We start from the raw sequence: 16834 nt of genomic DNA on the forward strand, positions 1-16834 counted from the left end.
GCTAACATGCTAGCACCTAGCAAGACAGCCTTAAGTTTAGAAACTGCCAAGGATGTCCTATGACGTCCCTGCATCATGCATGTGTGTATTTGCCTTTAAACGTGAGCAAATTAGCTTAAATGCTAACATGCTAACAGTCATCATGCTAGCACCTAGCAAGAGAGTCCCAAGTTTAGAAAGTGTCAAGGTTGTCCTATCACCTCCCTACATCATACCATGTGTGTATTTGCCTTTAAACGTGAGTAAATTAGCTTAAATGCTAACATGCTAACAATCATTACGCTAGCACCTAGCAAGAGAGCCTCAGGTTTAGAAAGTGCCAAGGTTGTCCTATAACCTCCCTACATCATGCCATGTGTGTATTTGCCTTTAGACATGAGTAAATTAGCTTAAATGTTAACATGCTAACGGCTACCATGCTAGCACCTAGCAAGAGAGCATCAAGTTGAGAAAGTGCCAAGGTTGTCCTATAACCTCCTTACACCATGCCATATGTGTATTTGCCTGAAGACATGAGTAAATTAGCTTAAATGCTAACATGCTAACGGCTAGCATGCTAGCACCTAGCAAGAGAGCATCAAGTTGAGAAAGTGTCAAGGTTGTCCTATAACCTCCCTACATCATGCCATGTGTGTATTTGCCTTTAGACATGAGTAATTTAGCTTAAATTCTAACATGCTAACGGCTACCATGCTAGTACCTAGCAAGAGAGCCTCAAGTTTAGAAAGTGCCAAGGTTGTCCTATAGCCTCCCTACATCATGCCATGTGTGTATTTGCCTTTAAATGTGAGTAAATTAGCTTAAATGCAAACATGCTAACAGTCGTCATGCTAGCACCTAGCAAGAGAGCCTCAAGTTTAGAAAGTGCCAAGGTTTTCCTATAACCTCCCTACATCATGCCATGTGTGTATTTGCCTTTAAATGTGAGTAAATTAGCTTGAATGGTAACATGCTAACAGTCGTCATGCTAGCACCTAGCAAGAGAGCCTCAAGTTTAGAAAGTGCCAAGGTTGTCCTATAACCTCCCTACATCATGCCATGTGTGTATTTGCCTTTAAACATGAGTAAATTAGCTTAAATGCTGACATGCTAACGGCTACCATGCTAGCACCTAGCAAGAGAGCCTCAAGTTTAGAAAGTGCCAAGGTTGTCCTATAACCTCCCTACATCATGCCATGTGTGTATTTGCCTTTAAATATTAGTAAATTAGCTTAAATGCTAACATGCTAACAGTCGTCATGCTAGCACCTAGCAAGAGAGCCTCAAGTTTAGAAAGTGTCAAGGTTGTCCTATAACATCCCTACATCATGCCATGTGTGTATTTACCTTTAGACATGAGTAAATTAGCTTAAATGCTAACATGCTAACGGCTACAATGCTAGCACCTAGCAAGAGAGCCTCAAGTTTAGAAACTGCCAAGGTTGTCCTATAACTTCCCTACATCATGCCATGTGTGTATTTGCCTTTAAATGTGAGTAAATTAGCTTAAATGCTAACATGCTAACAATCATTATGCTAGCACCTAGCAAGAGAGCCTCAAGTTTAGAAAGTGCCAAGGTTGTCCTATAACCTCCCTACATCATGCCATGTGTGTATTTGCCTGAAGACATGAGTAAATTAGCTTAAATGGTAAAATGCTAACGGCTACCATGCTAGCACCTAGCAAGAGAGCATCGAGTTGAGAAACAGCCAAGGTTGTCCTATAACCTCCCTACATCATGCCATGTGTGTATTTGCCTTTAAATTTAAGTAAATTAGCTTAAATGCTAACATGCTAACAGTCATCATGCTAGCACCTAGCAAGAGGGCCTCAACTTTAGAAAGTGCCAAGGGTGTCCTATAACCTCCCTACATCATGCCATGTGTGTATTTGCCTTTAGACATGAGTAGATTAGCTTAAATGCTAACATGCTAACATGCTAGCAATTAGCATTTAGCCACAGAGAGAGTTCAGACGTTTATCTCAAAAATGAGCCATCAATCACGTTTCTACGTGGCCGTATGGCTGAGCTAAAAGGCTGTGAAAAGTCTGTAAATTCTCGTTTTCTATGTGCTGTTCTAAAGATAGAACAGCGATTCCCTAATCAAGTGGCCCATTTTTTAACGTTTTCGTTAATAGCGTCGCCATGGTTACACAAAACTTTCCAAAAATTAAATACCGCTGTAGTCCCGAGCGCCACGTTTCCGGCGGTGTAACATGTGTGGGGGTCCTTCTTGCGGTTTTGGCCGCATTACGCGCACAAAAAGTGGAAGATTAAGATATACGGAATAATAACTAAACAGCAATAACAATATGGGCTGGCTCAGTAGCCAGCCCATAGACTGCTACTGCAAGTAGCAGTCTATGGGCTGGCTACTGAGCCAGTCCATAACTAGAAAATTCCCGCGGAAATTTTGATGGACTGGCCACCTGTGCTGTGAACCTCGGGCCCGGTGGGCAAACGGCTACCGCGGTAGCACCTAGCAAGAAAGCCTCAAGTGCGGAAAAGGTTGATGCAGTCCCATAGTGTCCCCACATCATGCCAAGTGTGTATTTGCCTTTAAACTTGAGTAAATTAGCTTAAATGCTAACATGCTAACGGCTACCCTGCTAGCACCTAGCAAGATGGCCTCAAGTTTAGAAACTACAAAGGTTGTCCTATAACCTCTCTATATCATGCCATGTGTGTATTTGCCTTTAAACGTGAGTAAATTAGCTTAAATGTTAACATGCTAACAGTTATCATGCTAGCACCTAGCAAGAGAGCCTCAAGTTTAGAAAGTGCCAAGGTTGTCCTATAACCTCCCGACATCATGCCATGTGTGTATTTGCCTTCAAATGTGAGTAAATTAGCTTAAATGCTAACATGCTAACAGTCGTCATGCTAGCACCTAGCAAGAGAGCCTCAAGTTTAGAAAGTGCCAAGGTTGTCCTATAACCTCCCTACATCATGCCATGTGTGTATTTGCCTTTAAACGTGAGTAAATTAGCTTAAATGCTAACATGCTAACAGTTATCATGCTAGCACCTAGGAAGAGAGCCTCAAGTATAGAAAGTGCCAAGGTTGTCCTATAACCTCCCTACATCATGCCATGTGTGTATTTGCCTTTAGACATGAGTAAATTAGCTTAAATGCTAACATGCTAGCACCTAGCAAGACAGCCTTAAGTTTAGAAACTGCCAAGGATGTCCTATGACGTCCCTGCATCATGCATGTGTGTATTTGCCTTTAAACGTGAGCAAATTAGCTTAAATGCTAACATGCTAACAGTCATCATGCTAGCACCTAGCAAGAAAGTCCCAAGTTTAGAAAGTGCCAAGGTTGTCCTATCACCTCCCTACATCATGCCATGTGTGTATTTGCCTTTAAACGTGAGTAAATTAGCTTAAATGCTAACATGCTAACAATCATTATGCTAGCACCTAGCAAGAGAGCCTCAAGTTTAGAAAGTGCCAAGTTTGTCCTATAACCTCCCTACATCATGCCATATGTGTATTTGCCTTTAGACATGAGTAAATTAGCTTAAATGCTAACATGCTAACGGCTAACATGCTAGCACCTAGCATGACAGCCTCAAGTTTAGAAACTGCCATGGATGTTCTATGACGTCCCTGCATCATGCATGTGTGTATTTGCCTTTAAACATGAGCAAATTAGCTTAAATGCTAACATGCTAACAGTCATCATGCTAGCACCTAGCAAGAGAGCCTCAAGTTTAGAAAGTGCCAAGGTTGTCCTATAACCTCCCTACATCATGCCATGTGTGTATTTGCCTTTAGACGTGAGTAAATTAGCTTAAATGCTAACATGCTAACGGCTAACATGCTAGCACTTAGCAAGACAGCCTCAAGTTTAGAAACTACCAAGGTTGTCCTATAACCTCCCCACATCATGTCATGTGTGTATTTGCCTTTAAACGTGAGTAAATTAGCTCAAATGCGAACATGCTAACAATCATTATGCTAGCACCTAGCAAGAGAGCCTCAAGTTTAGAAAGTGCCAAGGTTGTCCTATAACCTCCCTACATCATGCCATGTGTGTATTTGCCTTTAGACATGAGTAAATTAGCTTAAATGCTAACGTGCTAACGGCTACCATGCTAGCACCTAGCAAGAGGGCCTCAAGTTTAGAAAGTGCCAAGGTTGTCCTATAACCTCCCTACACCATGCCATATGTGTATTTGCCTGAAGACATGAGTAAATTAGCTTAAATGCTAACATGCTAACGGCTACCATGCTAGCACCTAGCAAGAGAGCATCAAATTGAGAAAGTGCCAAGGTTGTCCTATAACCTCCCCACATCATGTCATGTGTGTATTTGCCTTTAAACGTGAGTAAATTAGCTTAAATGCTAACATGCTAACAACCATTAAGCTAGCACCTAGCAAGAGAGCCTCAAGTTTAGAAACTGCCAAGGATGTCCTATAACCTCCCTACACCATGCCATATGTGTATTTGCCTTTAGACATGAGTAAATTAGCTTAAATGCTAACATGCTAACGGCTACCATGCTAGCACCTAGCAAGAGAGCCTCAAGTTTAGAAACTGCTAAGGTTGTCCTATAACCTCCCTACATCATGTCATGTGTGCAATTGCCTTTAAACGTGAGTAAATTAGCTTAAATGCTAACATGCTAACGGGTCCATGCTAGCACCTAGCAAGAGAGCCTCAAGTTTAGAAACTGCCAAGGTTGTCCTAGAACCTCCCTGCATCATGCCATTGGTGTATTTGCCTTTAAACATGAGTAAATTAGCTTAAATGCTAACATGCTAACATGCTAGCAATTAGCATTTAGCCACAGAGAGAGTTCAGAAGTTTATCTAAAAAATGAGCCATCAACCACGTTTCTACGTGGCCGTATGGCTGAGCTACAAGGCTGTGAAAAGTCTGTAAATTCTCGTTTTCTCTGGAATGCGGCTGTTCTAAAAATAGAATGGTGTACCTAATCTAGTGGCCGATTTTTTTTTCTATCGCAAATAGCGTCGCCATGGTTACACGAAACGTTCCAAAAAATAAATACCGCTGTAGTCCCGAGCGTCACGATTCCGACGGTGTAACATGTGTGGGGGTCCTTCTTGCGGTTTTGGCCGCATTACGCGCACAAAAAGTGGAAGATTAAGATATAAGAATAATAAAAATTGGTAAACACCACAAGGAATAACAATATGGGCTGGCTCATTAGCCAGCCCATAGACTGCTACTGCAAGTAGCAGTCTATGGGCTGGCTACTGAGCCAGTCCATAATAATAATAGCTAAACAACAATAACAATATGGGCTGGCTCAGTAGCCAGCCCATAGACTGCTACTGCAAGTAGCAGTCTATGGGCTGGCTACTGGGCCAGTCCATAACTAGAAAATTCCCGCGGAAATTTTGATGGACTGGCCACCTGTGCTGTGAACCTCGGGCCCGGTGGGCCAACGGCTACCGCGGTAGCACCTAGCAAGAAAGCCTCAAGTACGGAAAAAGTTGTAGCAGTCCCATAGCGTCCCCACATCATGCCAAGTGTGTAATTGCCTTTAAACTTGAGTAAATTAGCTTAAATGCTAACATGCTAACAATCATTATGCTAGCACCTAGCAAGAGAGCCTCAGGTTTAGAAAGTGCCAAGGTTGTCCTATAACCTCCCTACATCATGCCATGTGTGTATTTGCCTTTAAACGTGAGTAAATTGGCTTAAATGCTAACATGCTAACAGTTATCATGCTAGCACCTAGCAAGAGAGCCTCAAGTTTAGAAAGTGCCAAGGTTGTCCTATAACCTCCCTACATCATGCCATGTGTGTATTTGCCTTTAGACATGAGTAAATTAACTTTAATGCTAACATGCTAACAATCATTATGCTAGCACCTAACAAGAGAGCCTCAAGTTTAGAAAGTGCCAAGGTTGTCCTATAACCTCCCTACACCATGCCATATGTGTATTTGCCTGAAGACATGAGTAAATTAGCTTAAATGCTAACATGCTAACGGCTACCATGCTAGCACCTAGCAAGAGGGTTTCAAGTTTAGAAAGTGCCAAGGTTGTCCTATAACCTCCCTATATCATGTCATGTGTGTATTTGCCTTTAAATGTGAGTAAATTAGCTTAAATGCTAACATGCTAACGGCTACCATGCTAGCACCTAGCAAGAGGGCCTGAAGTTTAGAAACTGCCAAGGTTGTCCTATAACCTCCCCACATCATGCCATGTGTGTATTTGCCTTTAAACGTGAGTAAATTAGCTTATATGCTAACACGCTAACAGTCATTATGCTAGCACCTAGCAAGAGAGCCTCAAGTTTAGAAAGTGCCAAGGATGTCCTATAACGTCCCTGCATCATGCATGTGTGTATTTGCCTTTAAACATGAGCAAATTAGCTTAAATGCTAACATGCTAACAGTCATCATGCTAGCACCTAGCAAGAGACCCTCAAGTTTAGAAAGTGCCAAGGTTGTCCTATAACCTCCCTACATCATGTCATGTGTGTATTTGCATTTAGACATGAGTAAATTAGCTTAAATGCTAACATGCTAACGGCTAACATGCTAGCACCTAGCAAGAGAGCCTCAAGTTTAGAAAGTGCCAAGGTTGTCCTATAACCTCCCTACATCATGCCATGTGTGTATTTGCCTTTAGACATGAGTAAATTAGCTTAAATGCTAACGTGCTAACGGCTACCATGCTAGCACCTAGCAAGAGGGCCTCAAGTTTAGAAAGTGCCAAGGTTGTCCTATAACCTCCCTACATCATGTCATGTGTGCATTTGCCTGTAGACATGAGTAAAGTAGCTTAAATGCTAACATGCTAACGGCTACCATGCTAGCACCTAGCAATAGGGCCTTAAGTTTAGAAACTGCCAAGGTTGTCCTATAACCTCCCCACATCATGCCATGTGTGTATTTGCCTTTAAACGTGAGTAAATTAGCTTATATGCTAACACGCTAACAGTCATTATGCTAGCACCTAGCAAGAGAGCCTCAAGTTTAGAAAGTGCCAAGGATGTCCTATAACGTCCCTGCATCATGCATGTGTGTATTTGCCTTTAAACATGAGCAAATTAGCTTAAATGCTAACATGCTAACAGTCATCATGCTAGCACCTAGCAAGAGAGTCCCAAGTTTAGAAAGTGCCAAGGGTGTCCTATAACCTCCCTACATCATGCCATGTGTGTATTTGCCTTTAGACATGAGTAAATTAGCTTAAATGCTAACATGCTAACGGCTAACATGCTATCACCTAGCAAGAGAGTTTCAAGTTTACAAAGTGCCAAGGTTGTCCTTCAACCTCCCTATATCATGCCATGTGTGTATATGCCTTTAAACGTGAGTAAATTAGCTTAAATGCTAACATGCTAACAGTTATCATGCTAGCACCTAGCAAGAGACCCTCAAGTTTAGAAAGTGCCAAGGTTGTCCTATAACCTCCCTACATCATGCCATGTGTGTATTTGCCTTTAGACATGAGTAAATTAGCTTAAATGCTAACATGCTAACGGCTAACATGCTAGCACCTAGCAAGACAGCCTCAAGTTTAGAAACTGCCAAGGATGTCCTATAACGTCCCTGCATCATGCATATGTGTATTTGCCTTTAAACATGAGCAAATTAGCTTAAATGCTAACATGCTAACAGTCATCATGCTAGCACCTAGCAAGAGAGTCCCAAGTTTAGAAAGTGCCAAGGTTGTCCTATAACATCCCTACATCATGCCATGTGTGTATTTGCCTTTAGACATGAGTAAATTAGCTTAAATGCTAACATGCTAACGGCTAACATGCTAGCACCTAGCAAGACAGCCTCAAGTTTAGAAACTACCAAGGTTGTCCTATAACCTCCCCACATCATGTCATGTGTATATTTGCCTTTAAACGTGAGTAAATTAGCTTAAATGCTAACATGCTAACAATCATTATGCTAGCACCTAGCAAGACAGCCTCAAGTTTAGAAAGTGCCAAGGTTGTCCTATAACCTCCCTACACCATGCCATATGTGTATTTGCCTGAAGACATGAGTAAATTAGCTTAAATGCTAACATGCTAACGGCTACCAGGTTAGCACCTAGCAAGAGGGTTTCAAGTTTAGAAAGTGCCAAGGTTGTCCTATAACCTCCCTATATCATGCCATGTGTGTATTTCCCTTTAAACGTGAGTAAATTAGCTTAAAGGCTAACATGCTAACAGTTATCATGCTAGCACCTAGCAAGAGAGCCTCAAGTTTAGAAAGTGCCAAGGTTGTCCTATAACCTCCCTACATCATGCCATGTGTGTATTTGCCTTTAGACATGAGTAAATTAGCTAAAATGCTAACATGCTAACGGCTAACATGCTAGCACCTAGCAAGAGAGCCTCAAGTTTAGAAACTGCCAAGGTTGTCCTATGACCTCCCTACATCATGCCATGTGTGTATTTGCCTTTAGACATGAGTAAATTAGCTTAAATGCTAACATGCTAACATGCTAGCAATTAGCATTTAGCCACAGAGAGAGTTCAGACGTTTATCTCAAAAATGAGCCATCAATCACGTCTCAACGTGGCCGTATGGCTGAGCTAAAAGGCTGTGAAAAGTCTGTAAATTCTCGTTTCCTATGTGCTGTTCTAAAAATAGAACAAGAAATTCCCTAATCAAGTGGCCCATTTTTTAACGTTTTCGTCAATAGCTTCGCCATGGTTACACAAAACTTTCCAAAAATTAAATACCGCTGTAGTCCCGAGCGCCACGTTTCCGGCGGTGTAACATGTGTGGGGGTCCTTCTTGCGGTTTTGGCCGCATTACGCGCGCAAAAAGTGGAAGATTAAGATATACGGAATAATAACTAAACAGCAATAACAATATGGGCTGGCTCAGTAGCCAGCCCATAGACTGCTACTGCAAGTAGCAGTCTATGGGCTGGCTACTGAGCCAGTCCATAATAATAATAGCTAAACAACAATAACAATATGGGCTGGCTCAGTAGCCAGCCCATAGACTGCTACTGCAAGTAGCAGTCTATGGGCTGGCTACTGGGCCAGTCCATAACTAGAAAATTCCCGCGGAAATTTTGATGGACTGGCCACCTGTGCTGTGAACCTCGGGCCCGGTGGGCCAACGGCTACCGCGGTAGCACCTAGCAAGAAAGCCTCAAGTACGGAAAAAGTTGATGCAGTCCCATAGTGTCCCCACATCATGCCAGGTGTGTAATTGCCTTTAAACTTGAGTAAATTAGCTTAAATGCTAACATGCTAACAATCATTATGCTAGCACCTAGCAAGAGAGCCTCAAGTTTAGAAAGTGCCAAGGTTGTCCGATAACCTCCCTACATCATGCCATGTGTGTATTTGCCTTTAAACGTGAGTAAATTAGCTTAAATGCTAACATGCTAACAGTTATCATGCTAGCACCTAGCAAGAGAGCCTCAAGTTTAGAAAGTGCCAAGGTTGTCCTATAACCTCCCTACATCATGCCATGTGTGTATTTGCCTTTAGACATGAGTAAATTAGCTTAAATGCTAACATGCTAACAATCATTATGCTAGCACCTAGCAAGAGAGCCTCAAGTTTAGAAAGTGCCAAGGTTGTCCTATAACCTCCCTACATCATGCCATGTGTGTATTTGCCTTTAAATATGAGTAAATTAGCTTAAATGTTAACATGCTAACAGTCGTCATGCTAGCACCTAGCAAGAGAGCCTCAAGTTTATAAAGTGCCAAGGTTGTCCTATAACCTCCCTACACCATGCCATATGTGTATTTGACTGAAGACATGAGTAAATTAGCTTAAATGCTAACATGCTAACGGCTACCATGCTAGCACCTAGCAAGAGAGCATCAAATTGAGAAAGTGCCAAGGTTGTCCTATAACCTCCCCACATCATGTCATGTGTGTATTTGCCTTTAAACGTGAGTAAATTAGCTTAAATGCTAACATGCTAACAATCATTAAGCTAGCACCTAGCAAGAGAGCCTCAAGTTTAGAAAGTGCCAAGGTTGTCCTATAACCTCCCTACACCATGCCATATGTGTATTTGCCTGAAGACTTGAGTAAATTAGCTTAAATGCTAACATGCTAACGGCTACCATGCTAGCACCTAGCAAGATAGCATCAAGATGAGAAAGTGCCAAGGTTGTCCTATAACCTCCCCACATCATGTCATGTGTGTATTTGCCTTTAAACGTGAGCAAATTAGCTTAAATGTTAACATGCTAACAATCATTATGCTAGCACCTAGCAAGAGAGCCTCAAGTTTAGAAAGTGCCAAGGTTGTCCTATAACCTCCCTACACCATGCCATATATGTATTTGCCTGAAGACATGAGTAAATTAGCTTAAATGCTAACATGCTAACGGCTAACATGCTAGCACCTAGCAAGACAGCCTCAAGTTTAGAAACTACCAAGGTTGTCCTATAACCTCCCCACATCATGTCATGTGTGTATTTGCCTTTAAACGTGAGTAAATTAGCTCAAATGCTAACATGCTAACAATCATTATGCTAGCACCTAGCAAGAGAGCCTCAAGTTTATAAAGTGCCAAGGTTGTCCTATAACCTCCCTACACCATGCCATATGTGTATTTGCCTGAAGACATGAGTAAATTAGCTTAAATGCTAACATGCTAACGGCTACCATGCTAGCACCTAGCAAGAGAGCATCAAGTTGAGAAAGTGCCAAGGTTGTCCTATAACCTCCCTGCATCATGCCAAGTGTGTATTGCCTTGAGACATGAGTAAATTAGCTTAAATGCTAACATGCTAACGGCTAACATGCTAGCACCTAGAAAGACAGACTCAAGTTTAGAAACTGCCAAGGATGTCCTATAACGTCCCTGCATCATGCATGTGTGTATTTGCCTTTAAACATGAGCAAATTAGCTTAAATGCTAACATGCTAACAGTCATTATGCTAGCACCTAGCAAGAGAGCCTCAAGTTTAGAAAGTGCCAAGGTTGTCCTATAACCTCCCTACATCATGCCATGTGTGTATTTGCCTTTAGATGTGAGTAAATTAGCTTAAATGCTAACATGCTAACATGCTAGCAATTAGCATTTAGCCACAGAGAGACTTCAGAAGTTTATCTCAAAAATTAGCCATCAATCACGTTTCTACGTGGCCGTATGGCTGAGCTAAGAGGCTGTGAAAAGTCTGTAAATTCTCATTCTTTTCACTGGCATGAGCTGTTCTAAAAATAGCCCAAATGTCCCTAATTTTTTGAACCATTGATTTTTGCGTTTTTCAAACGCGAATAGCGTCGCCATGGTTACACAAAACGTTCCAAAAAATAAATACCGCTGTAGTCCCGAGTGCCACGTTTCCGGCGGTGTAACATGTGTGGGGATCCTTCCTGCGGTTTTGGCCGCATTACGCGCACAAAAGTGGGAAGATTAAGATATAAGAATAACTAGAAAATTCCCGCGGAAATTTTGATGGACTGGCCACCTGTGCTGTGAACCTCGGGCCCGGTGGGCCAACGGCTACCGCGGTAGCACCTAGCAAGAAAGCCTCAAGTGCGGAAAAGGTTGATGCAGTCCCATAGTGTCCCCACATCATGCCAAGTGTGTATTTGCCTTTAAACTTGAGTAAATTAGCTAAAATGCTAACATGCTAACGGCTACCGTGCTAACACGTAGCAAAACAGCCTCAGGTCCTGAAAAGTTTGGGGCAGTCCTACAGTGTCCCCACATCATGCCATGTGTGTATTTTCCTCTAGACATGAGTAAATTAGCTAAAATGCTAACATGCTAACAGTCATCATGCTAGCACCTAGCAAGAGGGCCTCAAGTTTAGAAAGTACCAAGGTTGTCCTATAACCTCCCCACATCATGACATGTGCTTAGTAGCCTTTAGGCATGAGTAAATTAGCTTAAATGCTAGCATGCTAACAGTTATCATGCTAGCACCTAGCAAGAGAACCTCAACTTTAGAAAGTGCCAAGGTTGTCCTGTAACATCCCTACACCATGCCATGTGTGTATTTGCCTGTAGACATGAGGAAATTAGCTTAAATGCTAACATGCTAACAGGCATTATGCTAGCACCTAGCAAGAGAGCCTCAAGTTTAGAAAGTGCCAAGGATGTCCTATAACGTCCCTGCATCATGCATGTGTTAATTTGCCTTTAAACATGAGCAAAGTAGCTTAAATGCTAACATGCTAACAGTCATCATGCTAGCACCTAGCAAGAGAGCCTCAAGTTTAGAGAGTGCCAAGGTTGTCCTATAACCTCCCTACATCATGCCATGTGTGTATTTGCCTTTAGACATTAGTAAATTAGCTTAAATGCTAACATGCTAACGGCTACCATGCTAGCACCTAGCAAGAGGGTTTCAAGTTCAGAAAGTGCCAATGTTGTCCTATAACCTCCCTATATCATGCCATGTGTGTATTTGCCTTTAAATGTGAGTAATTTAGCTTAAATGGTAACATGCTAACGGCTACCATGCTAGCACCTAGCAAGAGAGCCTCAAGTTTAGAAAGTGCCAAGGTTGTCCTATAACCTCCCTACATCATGCCATGTGTGTATTTGCCTATAGACATGAGTAAATTAGCTTAAATGCTAAAATGCTAACAGTTATCATGCTAGCACCTAGCAAGAGACCCTCAAGTTTAGAAAGTGCCAAGGTTGTCCTATAACCTCCCTACATCATGCCATGTGTGTATTTGCCTTTAGACATGAGTAAATTAGCTTAAATGCTAACATGCTAACGCCTAACATGCTAGCACCTAGCAAGACAGCCTCAAGTTTAGAAACTGCCAAGGATGTCCTATAACGTCCCTGCATCATGCATGTGTGTATTTGCCTTTAAACATGAGCAAATTAGCTTAAATACTAACATGCTAACAGTCATCATGCTAGCACCTAGCAAGAGAGTCCCAAGTTTAGAATGTGCCAAGGTTGTCCTATAACCTCCCTACATAATGCCATGTGTGTATTTGCCTTTAAATGTGAGTAAATTAGCTTAAATGCTAACATGCTAACAGTCGTCATGCTAGCACCTAGCAAGAGGGCCTCAACTTTAGAAAGTGCCAAGGTTGTCCTATAACCTCCCTACATCATGCCATGTGTGTATTTGCCTTTAGACATGAGTAAATTAGCTTAAATGCTAAAATGCTAACGGCTACCATGCTAGCACCTAGCAAGAGGGTTTCAAGTTTACAAAGTGCCAAGGTTGTCCTTCAACCTCCCTATATCATACCATGTGTGTATTTGCCTTTGAACGTGAGTAAATTAGCTTAAATGCTAACATGCTAACAGTTATCATGCTAGCACCTAGCAAGAGACCCTCAAGTTTAGAAAGTGCCAAGGTTGTCCTATAACCTCCCTACATCATGCCATGTGTGTATTTGCCTTTAGACATGAGTAAATTAGCTTAAATGCTAACATGCTAACGGCTAACATGCTAGCACCTAGCAAGACAGCCTCAAGTTTAGAAACTGCCAAGGATGTCCTATAACGTCCCTGCATCATGCATGTGTGTATTTGCCTTTAAACATGAGCAAATTAGCTTTAATGCTAACATGCTAACAGTCATCATGCTAGCACCTAGCAAGAGAGTCCCAAGTTTAGAAAGTGCCAAGGTTGTCCTATAACCTCCCTACATCATGCCATGTGTGTATTTGCCTTTAGACATGAGTAAATTAGCTTAAATGCTAACATGCTAACGGCTAACATGCTAGCACCTAGCAAGACAGCCTCAAGTTTAGAAACTACCAAGGTTGTCCTATAACCTCCCCACATCAAGTCATGTGTATATTTGCCTTTAAACGTGAGTAAATTAGCTTAAATGCAAACATGCTAACAATCATTATGCTAGCACCTAGCAAGACAGCCTCAAGTTTAGAAAGTGCCAAGGTTGTCCTATAACCTCCCTACACCATGCCATATGTGTATTTGCCTGAAGACATGAGTAAATTAGCTTAAATGCTAACATGCTAACGGATACCATGCTAGCACCTAGCAAGAGAGCATCAAGTTTAGAAAGTGCCAAGGTTGTTCTATAACCTCCCTACATCATGCCATGTGTGTATTTACCTATAGACATGAGTAAATTAGCTTAAATGCTAACATGCTAACGGCTAACATGCTAGCACCTAGCAAGAGGGCCTCAAGTTTAGAAAGTGCCAAGGTTGTCCTATAACCTCCCTACATCATGCCATGTGTGAATTTGCCTGTAGACATAAGTAAATTAGCTTAAATGCTAACATGCTAACGGCTACCATGTTAGCACCTAGCAAGAGAGCCTCAAGTTTAGAAACTGCCAAGGTTGTCCTATGACCTCCCTACATCATGCCATGTGTGTATTTGCCTTTAGACATGAGTAAATTAGCTTAAATGCTAACATGCTAGCAATTAGCATTTAGCCACAGAGAGAGTTCAGACGTTTATCTCAAAAATGAGCCATCAATCACGTTTCTACGTGGCCGTATGGCTGAGCTAAAAGACTGTGAAAAGTCTGTAAATTCTCGTTTTCTATGTGCTGTTCTAAAAATAGAACAGCGATTCCCTAATCAAGTGGCCCATTTTTTAACGTTTTCGTTAATAGCGTCGCCATGGTTACACAAAACTTTCCAAAAACTAAATACCGCTGTAGTCCCGAGCGCCACGTTTCCGGCGGTGTAACATGTGTGGGGGTCCTTCTTGCGGTTTTGGCCGCATTACGCGCGCAAAAAGTGGAAGATTAAGATATAAGAATAAAAAAAATAATAATAACTAAACAGCAATAACAATATGGGCTGGCTCAGTAGCCAGCCCATAGACTGCTACTGCAAGTAGCAGTCTATGGGCTGGCTACTGAGCCAGTCCATAACTAGAAAATTCCCGCGGAAATTTTGATGGACTGGCCACCTGTGCTGTGAACCTCGGGCCCGGTGGGCCAACGGCTACCGCGGTAGCACCTAGCAAGAAAGCCTCAAGTACGGAAAAAGTTGATGCAGTCCCATAGTGTCCCCACATCATGCCAAGTGTGTAATTGCCTTTAAACTTGAGTAAATTAGCTTAAATGCTAACATGCTAACAATCATTATGCTAGCTTCTAGCAAGAGAGCCTCAAGTTTAGAAAGTGCCAAGGTTGTCCTATAACCTCCCTACATCATGCCATGTGTGTATTTGCCTTTAGACATGAGTAAATTAGCTTAAATGCTAACATGCTAACGGCTACCATGCTAGCACCTAGCAAGAGGGCCTCAAGTTTAGAAAGTGCCAAGGTTGTCCTATAACCTCCTTACATCATGTCATGTGTGTATTTGCCTTTAAACGTGAGTAAATTAGCTTAAATGCTAACATGCTAACAATCATTATGCTAGCACCTAGCAAGAGAGCCTCAAGTTTAGAAAGTGCCAAGGTTGTCCTATAACCTCCCTACACCATGCCATGTGTGGATTTGCCTTTAGACATGAGTAAATTAGCTTAAATGCTAACATGCTAACGGCTAACATGCTAGCACCTAGCAAGACAGCCTCAAGTTTAGAAACTACCAAGGTTGTCCTATAACCTCCCCAATTCATGTCATGTGTGTATTTGCCTTTAAACGTGAGTAAATTAGCTTAAATGCTAACATGCTAACAATCTTCATGCTAGCACCTAGCAAGAGAGCCTCAAGTTGAGAAAGTGCCAAGGTTGTCCTATAACCTCCCTACATCATGCCATGTGTGTATTTGCCTGAAGACATGAGTAAATTAGCTTAAATGCTAACATGCTAACGGCTACCATGCTAGCACCTAGCAAGAGAGCATCAAGTTTAGAAAGTGCCAAGGTTGTCCTATAACCTCCCGACATCATGCCATGTGTGTATTTGCCTTTAGACATGAGTAAATTAGCTTAAATGCTAACATGCTAACGGCTAACATGCTAGCACCTAGCAAGAGAGCCTCAAGTTTAGAAACTGCCAAGGTTGTCCTATGACCTCCCTGCATCATGCCATGTGTGTATTTGCCTTTAGACATGAGTAAATTAGCTTCAATGCTAACATGCTAACATGCTAACATGCTAGCAATTAGCATTTAGCCACAGAGAGAGTTCAGAAGTTTATCTAAAAAATGTGCCATCAATCACGTTTCTACGTGGCTGTATGGCTGAGCTACAAGGCTGTGAAAAGTCTGTAAATTTTCGTTTCTTTCACTGGCATGAGCTGTTCTAAAAATAGAACTGGGGTGTCCCTAATATAGTGGCCGATTTTTTTTTCTATCGCGAATACCGTCGCCATGGTTACACGAAACGTTCCAAAAAATAAATACCGCTGTAGTCCCGAGCGTCACGATTCCGGCGGTGTACCATGTGTGGGGGTCCTTCATGTGGTTTCGGCCGCATTACGCGCGCAAAAAGTGGAAGATTAAGATATAAGAATAAAAATAATTATAACTAAACAGCAATAACAATATGGGCTGGCTCAGTAGCCAGCCCATAGACTGCTACTGCAAGTAGCAGTCTATGGGCTGGCTACTGAGCCAGTCCATAACTAGAAAATTCCCGCGGAAATTTTGATGGACTGGCCACATGTGCTGTGAACCTCGGGCCCGGTGGGCCAACGGCTACCGCGGTAGCACCTAGCAAGAAAGCCTCAAGTACGGAAAAAGTTGATGCAGTCCCATAGTGTCCCCACATCATGCCAAGTGTGTATTTGCCTTTAAACTTGAGTAAATTAGCTTAAATGCTAACATGCTAACGGCTACCCTGCTAGCACCTAGCAAGATGGCCTCAAATTTAGAAACTACAAAGGTTGTCCTATAACCTCTCTATATCATGCCATGTGTGTATTTGCCTTTAAACGTGAGTAAATTAGCTTAAATGTTAACATGCTAACAGTTATCATGCTAGCACCTAGCAAGAGAGCCTCAAGTATAGAAAGTGCCAAGGTTGTCCTATAACCTCCCGACATCATGCCATGTGTGTATTTGCCTTTAAATGTGA

The sequence above is a fragment of the Doryrhamphus excisus genome, chromosome 13 (assembly GCF_030265055.1).
Source record: "Doryrhamphus excisus isolate RoL2022-K1 chromosome 13, RoL_Dexc_1.0, whole genome shotgun sequence".
In the NCBI taxonomy this organism is placed as follows: Eukaryota; Metazoa; Chordata; class Actinopteri; order Syngnathiformes; family Syngnathidae; genus Doryrhamphus; species Doryrhamphus excisus.